Source organism: Ctenopharyngodon idella, chromosome 3 (assembly GCF_019924925.1).
Source record: "Ctenopharyngodon idella isolate HZGC_01 chromosome 3, HZGC01, whole genome shotgun sequence".
Lineage (NCBI taxonomy): Eukaryota > Metazoa > Chordata > Actinopteri > Cypriniformes > Xenocyprididae > Ctenopharyngodon > Ctenopharyngodon idella.
Window position 1 is genome coordinate 10197396 of NC_067222.1, and position 16401 is coordinate 10213796.

General features: G+C 37.4%; 1 protein-coding gene and 1 long non-coding RNA gene across 2 annotated transcripts in view; both read right to left on the reverse strand.

The window, feature by feature from the left end:
• LOC127510204 (H-2 class I histocompatibility antigen, Q10 alpha chain-like) overlaps positions 1-16401 on the reverse strand; it is a 43355-nt gene that overhangs the window by 10571 nt on the left and 16383 nt on the right. The window lies entirely within an intron of this gene.
• LOC127510108 (uncharacterized) lies at positions 3362-3865 on the reverse strand. The gene is made up of 3 exons (XR_007929491.1): positions 3799-3865; positions 3565-3687; positions 3362-3438 (listed from the first exon to the last, which is right to left on the reverse strand). It is a non-coding gene; the product is annotated as an uncharacterized LOC127510108 (long non-coding RNA).

Consider the following 16401-nt stretch of genomic DNA (forward strand, 5'->3'; position numbering starts at 1 on the left):
GCACAATAACTCATGGCTGAAGGGTTCTGCAGACCTGATCCTCTTGTATTTTATGGCAATATGGCTGAAAATTGGCGTGTGTTTGAGCAGGAATTCGACATATTCATTGCTGCTGCACACTCTGAGAAAGAGCCTCGCACGAAAGCATTCATACTGCTTAATCTGGCCGGCTCGGAAGCCATTGAGCGCGAGCGAACATTCGTCTATGCACCCGCTGCGTATACAGGCAAGGGGGAAAATCAACGAATAATTACTCCGGCTGAATCACGCGAGGGCCCGGAATGTCTAAGACGCAAGTTTTGCAAACTTTGCAGCCCACAAACAAACATAACGATGGAAAGACACAAATTTAATTCAAGAAACCAAAAGCCAGGAGAAACAATAGAGGCATATGTAAGCGACCTACGAAACAAGGCACAGAGTTGCAGGTTTGGAGATTTACAGGAAGAATTGATAAGAGATCGACTCGTGTGTGGCATACTTAATGATGGAATGAGAAAACTCCTGTTGCGTGACAACAAGTTAACTTTGTAAGACTTGATTTTCCTGCTAGGACAAAAACTGAGATCAAGCACCCTGCAATAAAGCAATAAAACTCATCTGGAGAGAAGATCTCAAAGAAATAGCATAGGACAACGCCTTGCCCTCACACATCTACAGGATGCAATAGCCCTCCCCCCAACACACACACACACACCCTCCTTCCTTTCCCCCTGACTCAAGTCACTGAAAGTTCTCCAAGAAGTATAATGTATCTGGTGTATCTATTGTTTATTCCTTTCATGTTTGGTATCATTTTAAATGTCTCAGTGCAATTGGTAAAATGGTCTCAATTTCACAGCAGTCACTGGTATTATGAAGAAGATTAAAAACTAAGGAGAATTCTGTCCTCCTTTTGGGTGGTGTCACTTCTGAAAACCCACTCCTCTCCCCCCAAAGCGGGTGTTGGTGTAATAAAAATTTACAATCCTTTTGTTCTGGTCTGTATATAAGGTAAAGTGCAAAGCAGTCAGGGGGGATTTTCTGTAGCCAGAGACCCCCACACAGTGGTGGACAAGTGTCTTCAAACACTAATCCACCACTGTGTGCATGTGCATTTCAATGGATGTTATGCATTTATTATTTCTGAATTGGCTTCTAATTGTCCAACTATGAAATTGACATGATACATTTTTAATTGACAAATAAAATGTTATATTTGATTTACTCTGGATTCTTCTGAAATCATTATGACCAGTAGATTATTGGAGTCCGTCATTTCCGTAAATCTGCGTCAGGACAGGTCAAGCCAGAGAGCCCCATGAAAGGAGCATATTGGCACATCATGGGACTTTTTGAGTTTGTCTGTTATTGAATTAGCAAGTTGCAGTATCGTGACTAAGAAAACTGTATTTTTGTATGAACAAGCATGTGGCGGTTCGACTCAAATGCATTAGTAAACTCTGCACCCTCTGACTAGATCATAAACTGGCGAATTTATGTCCGTGAGAACGCAGTCGGCCGATGTGAAATTCTCTAAGCGATGATGAGACCGTAATGAACGAATAATTGAAATTATGAGATACCCAGAATAATCAAAAATCAAAATTAATACATAACAAATGATTAATTTCCAATTGGGAACAAAACCTAAGAGTAATAATCATTTAAAATTGGAGTCAGAATTGCGTGTTGAACTCCTGCATGCCTCATAGTAAAGATACTGTTGTTAAAAAGGATCTTTGCCTTGCCACTCGTCATTCAACAGTTCTTCTTTATGTAAAGCACTTTGAATTACCATTGTGTATGAAATGTGCTATACAAATAAAATTGCCTTGCCTTAGTGAAAATCCCAAATCTGACTCTCAACAAGATCCTACTGGATAATCAGAAACTAAATTTTTCGGTTTATTTTGTCATAATTTCCTAGAATCTTATTCTTTTGATAAATTAATTTGATGCTGCTTAAAACACAATCTTGTTAAATCTGTAATATTTCAGTCACAGTGGATAGTTTTATTAGTTGTCGAAAACTCGCATATATTTAATTATTTGAGTAGCCTATATTTATAGTTTTGTGTTTTGTATAGTTTGGTAAAATTGCATTTGTCATTACAAAGACTAGCCTATTTAAATCACGACGCGTACTTTGATTGATTTGACCAATAAGAAAATAGAACGATGACATCATCCGTATCTGGGCAAAATAAGCATATCTCATATACAATAATATACAATTCTTCCTCAAACCTATAGCTATATTTAGACGTTGGGTTTAGTTAATATTGGTTTTAATTTATGTTGGATTTAATATAGTATTCTGTGATCGACAGTGTCAAATGCAGCACCGAGGTTGAGTAGCATCAGCACTGATAATTTGCCTTTAAGCGAATATCATTTATTATCTTTACGAGCGCTGTCTCTGTGTTGTAATGCGGTCGGAAACCAGATTGAAAACTGTCAATGTGTCCATTTGATCTTATATTGTTCAGCTGATTGAACACAACTTTTTCATTGATCTCTTGCCTATGAAAGGAAGATTTGAGATGTGCCAATGAGCTGCACCATCATTTGAAAACCCAGAAATGGTACAAATTTAGCCTATTTTTGTATTGTTTTTTGTCTTATAAAGGTGAAAGCAGTACAACACAAACCATTATAGTAACTCTTGCTCTGCCAGCATTTTTTTTTAAAGTCAGCTCAAGCATTATTGATCATTTTCCACAAAACTGTATGAACATCAATATATACTTATAACATATGAAAAATAAAGACCAGAGTGTCTGCTTTTAAACAAGAAGCTGAGAAATGTTTTTTTTTAAGACTACAGCTGGATGAGATTCAGATCGATGTTTAAAACATAGATGGATTAGATTATGTCGACACTTCATTCGGTGACGTTAAAAAGAAATGGTAGAAATAGTCTGGCGTATCAGTTTTGACATCCTCAATCTTCTTCACGAATCTTCCTCTGTCTTTGTATCAGAGGTCATCTGGTTGTATCAGTGCTTCTGTAGACACAGCTGACAGTCTGTTTCTCGAGTCCTCATACTGAAACACACACATAAATAGTTATGTTATTTAATTCATGAGTTAAATATTAAAACAACTGATATTTCCAGGTGAGTAGTGCATGTAAAACACAAGCGTTTGCATTTTTTTAACCTCTGCAGTTTATCCATAATGCTTTAGTCAGATTATCCCTACTAAACCTCTAGTCCCCATAAAAAGACTAAATTACTGTCTTCAACCCTGAATGGTTAAATCACTCAAACAGCAGCACATGGCCTTATCTTTAATTGACTGTAAATTATATTTCTTCTGTGTGACACTAGAGCTTATAGAGAAAACGGCATTGATTTTCTACTTTAAATATAATCACCTCTTGGTTAACATTGTCCCAATAATGGTGAGTTTCATTGACGTCTGACGCACCCGCAGTGTCTCGTGACTCTCGTCCTGTTGGAGGAACAGTCAAATGTCAAAGTGTGTGTCAGATAATCTACTAAACACCAAAAGAGAGCTAGACTTTACAACACAAAACTGAAAAGATTGAGTGGATTATCATTAATCAGTCACACTCACCAATAATCTTTCTCTTCTTTAAGATGTAAACTGTTAATAATAAGTAAGAAATTGCCGCAATAAGCACACCTCCAATCACTGCTCCAATTATCTCTGCGACAGCATTTGGTGGGCATTTACCATCTATTCAAATACAAGAAGATAACAAGTGCTTATTTAAGGAGTGAAGTGGAGGTTCAAAATGTAAAATTCAAAAATGATATATCTGTCTTTATGTTTAACTGCTTTAAATACCACATTTGGCGATAATTGGTTCTTTGATGCTCTTGTGGGACACAAAACAATCATATTCATCTTTTTCCTCCTCTTTGATGTCCACACTCTTGCTCAGCTGGAAGGATCCATCATGGTTTGGTCTGATTCCTGTGGATTCAATCTCATCTTCAGGCAGAGGTTCATGATTTTTCCTAATAGTCATCATCACGTCTTCGGGGTAGAAGTCAGTGGCCATACAGGTGAGTTTCAGCATGGTTTTGTCATTGGTATACCTTTTTGCAAACACATGAACATCTGGAGGAGCTGAAAACACAGGAATCAGTTCATCAATCTGTTGCATCTCTACGAAATGGGCAGATAATCAACAAATACTTTCACTCACAGCCGTTTCTGAGCTTCTCGTCTCTATATTCTCTGAATTTGTTGAGCCAGTCCACACACTCTTTCTCCAGGTAGCGCTTCATGTATTGGTTTAGGATGGGAAGATTGTCCCATTTTCTCTTGGTTGGTAGAGCTGCATGAAATGCGGCAATCCAATGAGACGTTTGAACATCAAAAGACAGAAAGTCCTCTCCATCATAACTGAACTGATAAAAGCCACTGGAAAATTTCACTTCATCTCCCTGCTGCTCAACTGCACAACCAGTGCTCATCTGAAGAACATGAAGATCTGAAATGGACAGAAATATAAATGTTTGCATAAATGATAATAAAAATTATATGCAGGTTAAACTGTATGAATGTTTCTCACCTGAAACATAGTGTCTCATGCGGTCCATCAGAATGTGGACATTGATGTTAAACCACTGTTCTTTTCTCTTTCTGGACTGAGTGCCTTTTTCCCAGTAATCCTCCGGCAGTTTCTCTTTCATCCAGGGCTGTGTGGGAATCTTTCTCTTTTCTTTACTATTGTAATAGTCGATCTGTGTGCCGTCCAGCAGACCCATAGCAGTGAAATTATAGATGCCCGGCAGATTCACAGGTTTAGACAAGGCTGTGTAAATGTAATACAGCGAGTGTCTCTCTGCAATCAAGAGGGGAAAATATGCATCGAATAACTGTTTACTAATAAAATTGGTACATTTCTGAAAAAGAAGCCACAAATAGAATAATCTACTATGATAATATGAAGCCGGGCCTGTAATTCTCTAAGAAATATTTTAGTCAATATCAACTTTTGACAAAATAAATTAATTTCAGTTCTACTAGCATTTGGGATAAAGTATCTTAAATTAATTTGAGGTTGCTGAAACAATCCTGTCTAACATGTAATAACAGCTAACATCTATCAACACATGGTTAATAATGTGGATCAAAGTTCAGGTCAAGTTATGTGTGGATAATTTAAGTTGATGATATGCAATACTAACATTAGTTTATAATCAAATTTCATTTTTTGTTGTTACAAATCCGTAGATGATCAGGACGTGCAAACATGTTATTTTTACCTTGGTTCTCTGATAAGTTAATAATTTACCTGCTTGAATTGAAGGCAAAATCCAATAAAGAAGAAAAGCACAAAGCGGAATGAAGATCTTCATCGTGACACTCGTGCACATGACTGAAACACCTGTAAGTAGGCTGTGTGAAGTTTTATATCGTGCAAAAACTGTCAACAACAGAAAACCAGTTACCGAAAATAGCGGATGATGTCCCAGATAGCAAGAACTTTTGGGCCAAATGTGGCAGATGGCATCACACCTGGCCTAGATATGGCAGCTGACCACATGTGGGCCAACATTTCACCATATGTTTAGCCACGGTTTTCTAACCCATTAGAGCCTTTGCCCATAAACAATCTCTAAATAGCATCAAGTGCTGTTTTAGTGTTTTAAAAGTTTGTATTAACATTAAGTATATTATTACGGATTATATGTCTAAAAATAACCCATTAGAGCAGTCTTCATTTTGAATGATAAAAAAAGCAATTTATATAATGTTAACTTAAAGCATTAGTTCACTTCAGAATTAAATTTCCTGATAATTTACTCACCCCCATGTCATCCAAGATGTTCATGTCTTTCTTTCTTCAGTCAAAAAGAAATAAAGGTTTTTGAGGAAAACATGGGTATATCGTTCCCCAAAGCGTGTCAAACACAGTGTTGAGTTCCCTTTCAAAAGGGAACGTCTCAGGTTACGTATGTAACCATGGTTCCCTGAGAACAGGGAACGAGACACTGCGTTACTTGCCATACATCGGTGTTGCCTGCTGAGCAGTCCCTTCAGACGATAGGTACTGACTGCTTCTCTAGGCGCTCCTTTTATACTTCCGGGTCACGTCTATTATAACGTCATAGGCTGTCACCGGCCAATAGGATTGGTGAGATTTGATAATTACTTTCAGACACCGGTTCACGTGATGACATTCCCCAAAGCCTTTCAAATGCAGTGTCTCGTTCCCTGTTCTCAGGGAACCATGGTTACATACGTAACCTGAGACGATATAGAACAGTCATTAATTCAAGAAATACCAATAAAAAGTATTCTTTTTATTGACAATAACATTAAGAAACATAATTGTTATAAATATCTCACCATGAGGACAACTTTATCAGTATGGAGGAAATAGTCTTCTTCATCTCACCCCTTCAGCATCCAGTTTGACTCCATTATGGAATAACAACATTATTATCAACAAAAAGCCCTTTACCTTTCTGAAAATGAAAGAGAAAGGAATATCAAATCTAGGAGATATTTTAATATAATATAATATTCCGGAAAAAACACGCTACCAATATACAATTAAGGGAAGCTATAAAAAATACACTTAATATCAATACCTTTGTAATTCGTAATCATGAACTCTTTGAAAAATTAAGATCCTTACCTTTAAAAAAATCACTATCACGAATATATGATATTCTTGTCTCCAATGACACTATCAATTCTCTACCAACAATAAAATGGAATAATGATCTTTATTCTGAATATAGTGACTTGGGCCTTCTAGAACTTTGCTAAGATATTTTTGTTATATCTAGCAATTATAGAATTCAGTTGATACAATATGAAATACTATATCGTGTATATTTTACCAAATGTAAATTGTTCCAGATGGGCCATGTCAATACTAATACATGTACATACTGTCAAAATAGTTTAGATGATTATATTCACTTTTTCTGGAACTGTCCATACATAAACAATTCTGGTCAGAAGTCAAAGTCAAACTTGAAATAATTCTAGATTTTAATATTTCTAAGTCCCCTTTAATATTTCTTTCTTCTCTTTAAAGTTCCTTGACAGATGAAACTGAAATTGTTGTGAAATTGGCTCGCCTGGCTATGGTTTGACTTGTATTGTATGTACCCCTAAGTGTATTTTGCAATAAAATAAAAATGAATAAATAAATAAATAATGACCTTCAGACCTTCAGCGACTGCACTGAAAATGTTTGTTAAAAAGATAACTGGAGAGTGAGGATGGCTCTGTCTATGATACTTGTGTATTAATTTCATTTAAAGGATCTAAATGTAAACAAAAAAGATCACTCCCCTATTGAATGACTTGGTCTTAAAAATGTTTAAAAATGTTTATATTTTCAATTGTCTTGGTTTTAAAACAAAAAAATAATAGTATATTATGAAAATTACAGATTTGTAATATCAAAACAAACTGTTAAGCGATTAGGTAGCCTATGTAACTTTGTGAATAATACACCTGAACAACTGTATTTACTTTTTACCCATAGGTTCAGTATTAACAATTCATTAACTACAATTTCAATTTGAAGTATGCTGAAGATGCTTCTTGCACTCTGGAATTTATCCGAAGGTAATGTCTACATTAATATTGTACTTGAGGGCTTGTTTTTTATTTGGTGGGTTGAACAAGGAATATTTGGATGTGTTGTATTGTGTTTTTGTGAGCCACGCAGGACCGCAGCAGCCAAGCAGTGATGACACCCCTTCTCCCTATCAAACAAGTGTGTGATTCAGACTCAACTCGTGTGTCTGTACTGGAGACCAGAGAGGAAGATGTTTTTAAAAGGATGGAGCTCTTACTCCATCCTCTGCAAACAGTACATGTGAATGATGTAAACTGTTGTGTGCAAATGCTCAGCCTGGGTAAATCACACACCTGTACTTTGTGGCAGGACTGTTCTTGACCGTGTGTTTGTGATGGAAATGTTTTTCAGTTGCTGTTGTTTAAATGGTTGCTGTTTAACTGAGTAATGTCACCTTGTTCAAACTGAGCTAACTTTAGTTTTGCTCTGTAATGCAACAGCAGTGACCCACTGAAGGAGGTGTCTGGAAACTGACACCTTTTTCATCCCACTTGAACGAAACTAACAGCTCTTCTGTGCCTTTTGTTTATAGGTGCTTCTTGGGCATCAATCCAGAGACTGGCACAAAGAGGCAGAGAGGATATATCAACCAGCAAGTCTGTATACTGATCAGGAAACTCATTGACTTTGAATTAATGTCAATCCAGTGTGAAAGCAGTGTCTCAACACCAGAACGGACAAACCAAACACTGGCTCTGATTTTTTTAATGATGGAGCAGACCATTTAATCATTCAATCATTCAGTTTAATGTGGCTCGGTAGAGCAGCTTATTTACATCCTATGATTGTATGTGATAGAAGAATAAACATTCAGATTCCAGATGATTTTAAGAGAAGTTACTCCAAATACTGTCATGTTAAAAATAATAAACAATACAATAATTTCAAAAGCAGTTATCTGGAGCAGATGAGGTTCTGTTTCACCTCAGGTTTTGCGTGCTGCTTTTTTCACTCACTGCACACACAGAAATATGTCCTCAAACAAAATGAGCAAGATATGCAATGTACTGTTTATTAATTCTCAGAGTTGAGGAATGTACAGAGGATTCAGAATCTATTTATATATACAAAGATTTTTTCTCAGTATGTTATATTGCAACCTTATGATTCAATTCTTTAGATTACTTTTTACAGAAAAGATTTAAAAGCAGAGGCACATGTTTGTATAGTAAAACAAGGTTTGCATCTGTTTCCTCCCTACTGGGAGAACAATGTAAAAGTCATAAAACATATTTTATAGTTTGACGTGAAATCCTGAAAAAATCCAAAATCTTTAAAGCCCAGCTTCCCACATTTAATCCTAATCCTTATAGGAAGGAGGAGGAGAGACATAATCTCACAAATAAGATTTTAATACCACCTGGAGGAGATAACTGAACATCAACATGTCAAGCAGAAAGGGCAGAGGTGAAAATCAGCATTTTAAATGATAGTTCATGTACATTTTCATTTAATTCTGTGAACAGTATTACCATTTCTTTCTGTGAAAATGGAGTTTTAAACGCTGTGGAATTAAATAAATTCTTATTTCTTAAGGCACCCCTGACAAACTCTGAACTGATTGTACTTTTTTAATTAATTTCTCAGAATACACAGGAAATAAAACTATTTTACTATAGGTTTGCAAATAACTTTCCTTGTGATCCATATTTACTATTGTTAAATGATTCTAAAATGTAAAAAGGTCAAATGAAATTAGAGTTCTGTTTAAATCAGTACTGTTGTCACAAGTGAGGCTCCCGCACTTCCTCCCCCGCACCACCGGAGGGAGCCTTCACCGGAATATTGAGACCATCATTCAGACTACATTTCCCATAGGCCCTCATTCCTGGGACTGATTGCACACACACCTGCACCACATCACACTCACACTATTTAAGCAGCACGCACACACACACACACTGCGAAGTCTTGATTTGCCCCGGTGATCATTTCTGAGCGTTTTCTGTGGATTGTTTATACTGTTGCCGATTGGACCGTTTACCTCTTGTGATTCTCTGCTGCCTGCCTTGATTCTTGCCTGTTTACTGGACTGTGTTTGTTTGCCGCCTGCCCTGATCTCTGCCTGCTTCCTGGTACCGTTTGTCTGCCGCCTGCCTCGACCATTGCCTGTCCCCGTTTACGTCTCTGCCTCTGCCCTTACCTGTGTATATACTATTCTTAATAAAAGCTGCAAATGGATCCCCATTCTGTTGACCCATCATTACAACTGTACACAATGATTAAATGTATTATTGTTTTGCATAATAAACAGAGAGGAAACAAGGACACTGGAACAGCAGGAGTCAGAGCAGATCAATTTCTACAACAGAAAAAGACTGAAACAGGAATGATGAATAATCTATTTCACAGACTTCATCTTGAAGGCAGGCATCTCAATAAACCGAGAGCTACAGATGTTCTTCAGATATCTGCACAGTCCCTTGAGTCTTGTGCTGACGAGGAGCTGATTCAGACATTCATACAAAAACTACTGATGATGAACTACAGAGCCAGACACATTAAAACAAAAAAAAAAAACAATGAGGAAGATCATACACAACAAAGAGACAATGACCCATCTGACGACAAGAGTGATATTTTTGATGAAATGTTTTTTTTTTTATGAAAAAACAAGTCAGTCTGAGGGAATCCACCCGATGGATGTTCAGATGGCCGTGTTTCATTGTGCTGATGGTTTCCTGAAGCAGCTGATGGTCACTAAACTGTCCCAGTGTCAGTACGCTCTGCCTCTGCTTGTTCCTGATCCATTCACACAACAGATTGAGTTTCCTCTCTGGACATTCAGACAAATCAACAAGAGCTGGAAGATGAGAATCACCAACAATCAAATCACCAGTCAAACCCAGCTGATCTACAAGGCAGAAACTCCAATGGTGTTTTTCTTGAAGAAAGCTCCTCTGGTGAACTCATCCAGAAACTGGGAGACCAGAGAGTCTTTGTGCTGTCAGTTTTAGGGCTTCAGAGCTCTGGGAAATCCACCATGCTGAATGCCATGTTTGGACTCCAGTTTGCCGTCAGTGCTGGCAGGTGCACCAGAGGAGCTTTCATGCAACTGATCAGAGTGTCAGACGAGATGAAAACACAGATGAACTGTGACTGTATTCTGGTTGTTGATACTGAGGGTCTAAATGCTCTAGAACTGGCTGGAAGATCAACAAGACATCATGACAATGAATTGGCCACATTTGTTGTAGGTCTTGGAAGTCTGACATTGATCAACATCTTCGGAGAATACACATTTGAGATGCAGGACGTTCTTCAGATTGTTGTTCAGGCCTTCCTGAGGATGAAGAAGGTCAAACTGAATCCCAGCTGTATGTTTGTACATCAGAATGTTTCAGATGTCACAGCTGGAGAGAAAAACATGGAGGGAAGGAGACGACTGCTGGAGAAACTGGATGAGATGACTAAACTCGCTGCTAAAGATGAAGTCTGTGATGCAGAATGTTTCAGTGATGTCAATGGATTTGATGTTCAGAATGATGTGAAGTATTTTGCTCAGCTCTGGAAGGGAAACCCAACCATGGCTCCACCAAACCCAACATACTGTGAGAATATCCAAGAACTAAAGACATTTATTATGTCTCATGCCTCAAAATCACATGGAATAAGGCTGAGAGATTTAAAAGATTGTATTAAAGATCTCTGGGAGGCTTTACTGAATGAACGATTCGTCTTCAGCTTTAGAAATTCTCTGGAGATTTCAGCCTACAAGAAACTGGAGACCGAATACAGTGGTCCTGGAGGCTTCGTAGTGCCATGATGGACACTGAGAACAAACTACACAACAAAATAGAAAATGAAGCAATTCATGAGGTTGAGGAAACTGATCTTCAAACAGAACTGAAGAAGACAAGTAAAGAAGTGGAAAGATCATTGTCAGACTTCTTTGAGAAAGACAAAGATAAAGATATACTGATTCAGTGGAAAACATCATTTGAAATCAAAATCAAAGAGATTCAGGAAAACATTGTGAGAGAAACAAAGAGGAAATTAAATGTGATTCTTCAGCAGCGAGACCTAAAGAAAATTATTGATAGTCAGAGGACATATAATGAAAATGCTCTCTATGAAACGAGCAAAGAACATGCTTTAAAACTCAAAGACAAAAAAAAATGATGAAGAAACACTGAAGAAAATGTTTGATTTGTTTTGGGAACAGAGTGTGAGGATCATCATCAGAGACACTCCTGCGATCAGAGACACTGATATAATGAGAGATGTGAAACTCCTCCTCAATGACATCTATGAAAGTGTTCCTGTAGATCACTGCAAATTGAACAGATATAGGAACAATTAGATATTCTAAAACTCTGTCTCCAGTGGATGAAGCCCAGATAAGTTCATTAATCACAGATGTTGTTCAGCAATCAGACAGAATGATTCAGTCATTTAACATTTCAAAGATGGGCTACAACATCAGCTACATTCAACAACTCACAGGTTACATTAAGAGGAAAGTAAAAGACCATCAGGATGGACCAGTGAAATATGAGTTCAAGAATGAATTCTTCATGGATTTGGTTCTTTCCATCTGTAATAGAGCAAACAAGATGATCACTGACCAACACAGCCTTTTCAGAGAAGCCAGTGATCCTAAGATACATGTTGAGAAGAAGAGAGAAGAGTACTATAGTATTTTCCAGAAATACTGTCATGGATCCGCATCAGCTGTCATGTTTGGTGAGACTGTCTGTCAGAAACTGAAAGAGCCCATTGAGCAGAGTGTCTACAGGAAGACTGCCAGAGATCTGACGGATGAAATGAGATCAAACTGTGAATCACTGAATGGAAACAGATCAAATCTGGAGAAACACATGCTGAAGACATTGGCAGAAGAGGAGGATTTTGACAAATACATGAACTACATTCATAACCCCAGAGATCACTTCAAGAGTTTCATCAGAGATGAAGTCAGTCGGTACATCACTGATAAGTTCAGTGTCAGTGTTTTACCCAAGATGAAGGAGAACATTGAACTCCTGCAGCAGAAGATCATGAAAGCAGCACATGAATCTACTGAACATGTTCAAGTGAACAGAGGAGATGTTGGTTTGTGGTTGAAGAGTTTCACACAGCAGCTCTCAGATGAGCTGATCTTCTCTGAAAAAGACCTCAGTGGATTGAAACATGATGATGTTCATGATTTCAACCTTCTAGAAGATGTGATAAGAGAAGAACTTCCTGCTATAATGTCTGAGATCAGCTGTAGATTCAACAGAAACACATTTCCAGTTAAGCTGCAGTATAAGTTCAGACCAGATGAGCTTCTGGTTGATCACTTCTGTCAGTGCTGTTGGGCTGTGTCCATTCTGTGGAGCCATCTGCACCAACACCATAGAAAACCATCATGGAGATCACAGTGTTGCTTTCCACAGAGTGTGGGGAATTAATGGCACGTGTTACCCTTTAACACAGAATCTCAGTGCTGATATTTGCACAAGTTTAGTGGCAAGTCATCGGGATTTTAATACCCCAGATGGAAGGATTCCATACAGAGACTACAGAAGAGCAGGAGTGGTTTATGCAAAGTGGAGCATCACTCCTGATCTCTCTGAACTGCCCTACTGGAAGTGGTTTGTGTGCCGATTCCAGAGACATCTGGAAATATACTACAATAAAACATTTCAGAGGAGTGGTGAGTTCCCATATGAATGGAGAAAATACTCAAAACAGGACGCTATTGAGAGTTTAGATCAAAACATTTAATGGGGCAGATAAAGAATACAAGTCTCCTCTCAGAGTCTCCTCAGATAAGAAAAAAGTTTCTATTACACATCAGTGAGAATCTGAAATCATCTCAGAAAATACACTGGAGACAAGATAATGATATAAGATTCCTCCTGCAAGAAAACATGAACTTCAAAACATCAGTTTTAAAACATTTGCCTTATTGTGACACAAACATAAAGCTCAAAATGTTCAGATAAGAATATGAATGAAATGAAATATGTTTTATTGTCCCCCCAGTAGGGAAATTTGGCATGGACTTTCTACATCACCTGTTACTATTAAAATAATCCTAAAAGACAATAAAATACACCACAATACAAACACAGAACACTTCTGTTAATGTTTATTGTTCATAAAGAGACTGGTTATATACCATTTTATTTCTACTGTATATTTCTATGTGAATATTTCGACATTAAGAATTCATATAAAACAGTATAAAAACATTCTTTGAACATCCTTTAAATACGGACGTTACAGCAAAATACAGTGTTTCATGAACACTGCTCAGTGTTCATATCTGTCTGTTGGAGTTATTAGATAATTAATCAATGATTGATCATTAGTGATGACACACTGAAGAACAGGAGAACAAACATTTGAAGTCACCATTGTGGTGATCAGAAAAATTCACCTATTTAAAGGGTTAGTCCACTTTCAAATAAAATTTTCCTGATAATTTACTCACCCCCATGTCATCCAAGATGTCCATGTCTTTCTTTCTTCAGTCGAAAAGAAATGAAGGTTTTTGATGAAAACATTCCAGGATTTTTCTCCTTATAGTGGACTTCAATGGCCTCCAAACAGTTGAAGGTCAAAATTACAGTTTCATTGCAGCCTCAAAGGGCTTTAAATGATACCAGACGAGGAATAAGAGTCTTATCTAGCAGAACGATCGGTCATTTTCTAAAAAAAATACAACTGTATATGCTTTATAATCACAAATGATCGCCTTGAGCGTACTTCCGGTTTCTGTATTTTTCAAAAAGCTTACGCTGTATGTCCTATGCCTTCCCTATTCAACTTATGGAAAAAATGGAACTGGCGCCGCGTTCGTTCTGTAAGCAGAATAGGAAAGGGTAGGACATACATCCATCATAACTGAACTGATAAAAGCCACCGGAAAACTTCACTTCATCTCCCTGCTGCTCAACTGCACAACCAGTGCTCATCTGAAGAACATGAAGAGCTGAAATGGACAGAAATATAAATGTTTGCATAAATGAAAATAAAAATCATATTCAGGTTAAACAGTGTGAATGTTTCTCACCTGAAACATAGTGTCTCATGCGGTACATCAGAATGTGGACATTGATGTTAAACCACTGTTCTTTTCTCTTTCTGGACTGAGTGCCTTTTTCCCAGTAATCCTCCTGCATTTTCTCTTTCATCCACTGTTGTTTGGGAATCTTTCTCTTTTCTTTACTATCGTAATAGTCGATCTGTGTGCCGTCCAGCAGACCCATAGCACTGAATTCATAGACGCCCGGCAGATCCACAGGTTTAGACAAGCCCGTGTAAATGTAATACAGCGAGTGTCTCTCTGCAATAAAGAGGGATAAAATATGAATGGAATAACTGTTTACTAATAAAATTGGTACATTTCTGAAAAAGAAGACACAAATAGAGTTAATCTACTATGATAATATGAAGCCGGGCCTGTAATTCTCTGAGAAATATTTTAGTCAATATCTCAAATCTGAAAGCAGTCCTAACAAGAACTTTTGACAAAATAAATTAATCTCAGTTTTACTAGCATTTGGGATAAAGTATCTTAAGTTAATTTGAGGTTGCTGAAACAATCCTGTCTAACATGTAATAACAGCTAACATCTATCAACACACGGTTAATAATGTGGATCAAAGTTCAGGTCAAGTTATGTGTGGATAATTAAAGTTGACGAAAGTATATATTATATAATTTATATTCAATGATAACATTAGTTTATAATCAAATTTCATTTTTTGTTGTTACAAATCCATAGATGATCAGGACGTGCAAACATATTATTTTTCCCTTGGTTTCCTGATAAGTTAATAATTTACCTGCTTGAATTGAAGGCAAAATCCAATAAAGAAGAAAAGCACAAAGCGGAGTGAAGATCTTCATCGTGACACTTGTGCACATGACTGAAACACCTGTAAGTAGGCTGTGTGAAGTTTTATATTGTGCAAAAACTGTCAACAACAGAAAACAGTTACCAAAAATAGCGGATGATGTCCCAAATAGCACAAACTTTTGGGCCAAATGTGGCAGATGGCATCACACCTGGCCTAGATATGGCAGCTGACCACATGTGGGCCAACTTTTCATATGCTTTGCCATGGCTTTTGAATTGGAGGGAATTTTCTTTTAGATCACCATTTGTATTGTGGTATACGGCCCAGATGACAGTACATAACTGAGGATTGGCTATGATACACCATGGAATATCTTAAAGGTGCCCTAGAATTGAAAACTGATTTTACCTCATCATAGTTAAATAATTAGAGTTCTGTACATGGAAATGACATACAGTGAGTCTCAAACACCATTGTTTCCTCCTCCTTATGTAAATTTGATTTGTGCAAAAGACCTCTGAAGAACAGGCGAACCTCAACATAACACCGACTGTGATGCAACAGTCGGGATCATTAATATCACACCGGGACAAATATCGCACATGTTTATCAACAGCGTTTTTTGAGACGTTTTTTGTGTTCATACCCAAGTGATTTTCACTGGCGATGCGCAGAGTGAACGTGCAAATTCACTCCCTGACAGTATATGGTGCTTGTGCTTAACGGCAGTGCAAATAAACATATTTATGATATTAGTAAAGTTAACTGCCGATATACAAATGGCATATATATGACATATGAGAGATGGTTGTCAGAAACGGTTGTGCAAATAAGTCACAATGACAGTAGTGCAAGTTAACGCTAGTGCAAATAAACATATTTATGAAATAAATCGTCTTCATCGTTTTGGTATCAATATGTACTCTGCAAGACCGTTTTGTGCTTGAGCGCCACCAAGTCGTGTTTTACTGTAACTTCAGCAGCTCCAGGCACGTGAACAAAAGCGCCACTCTCATTGGTCTGCCAGTTTTTATCGCG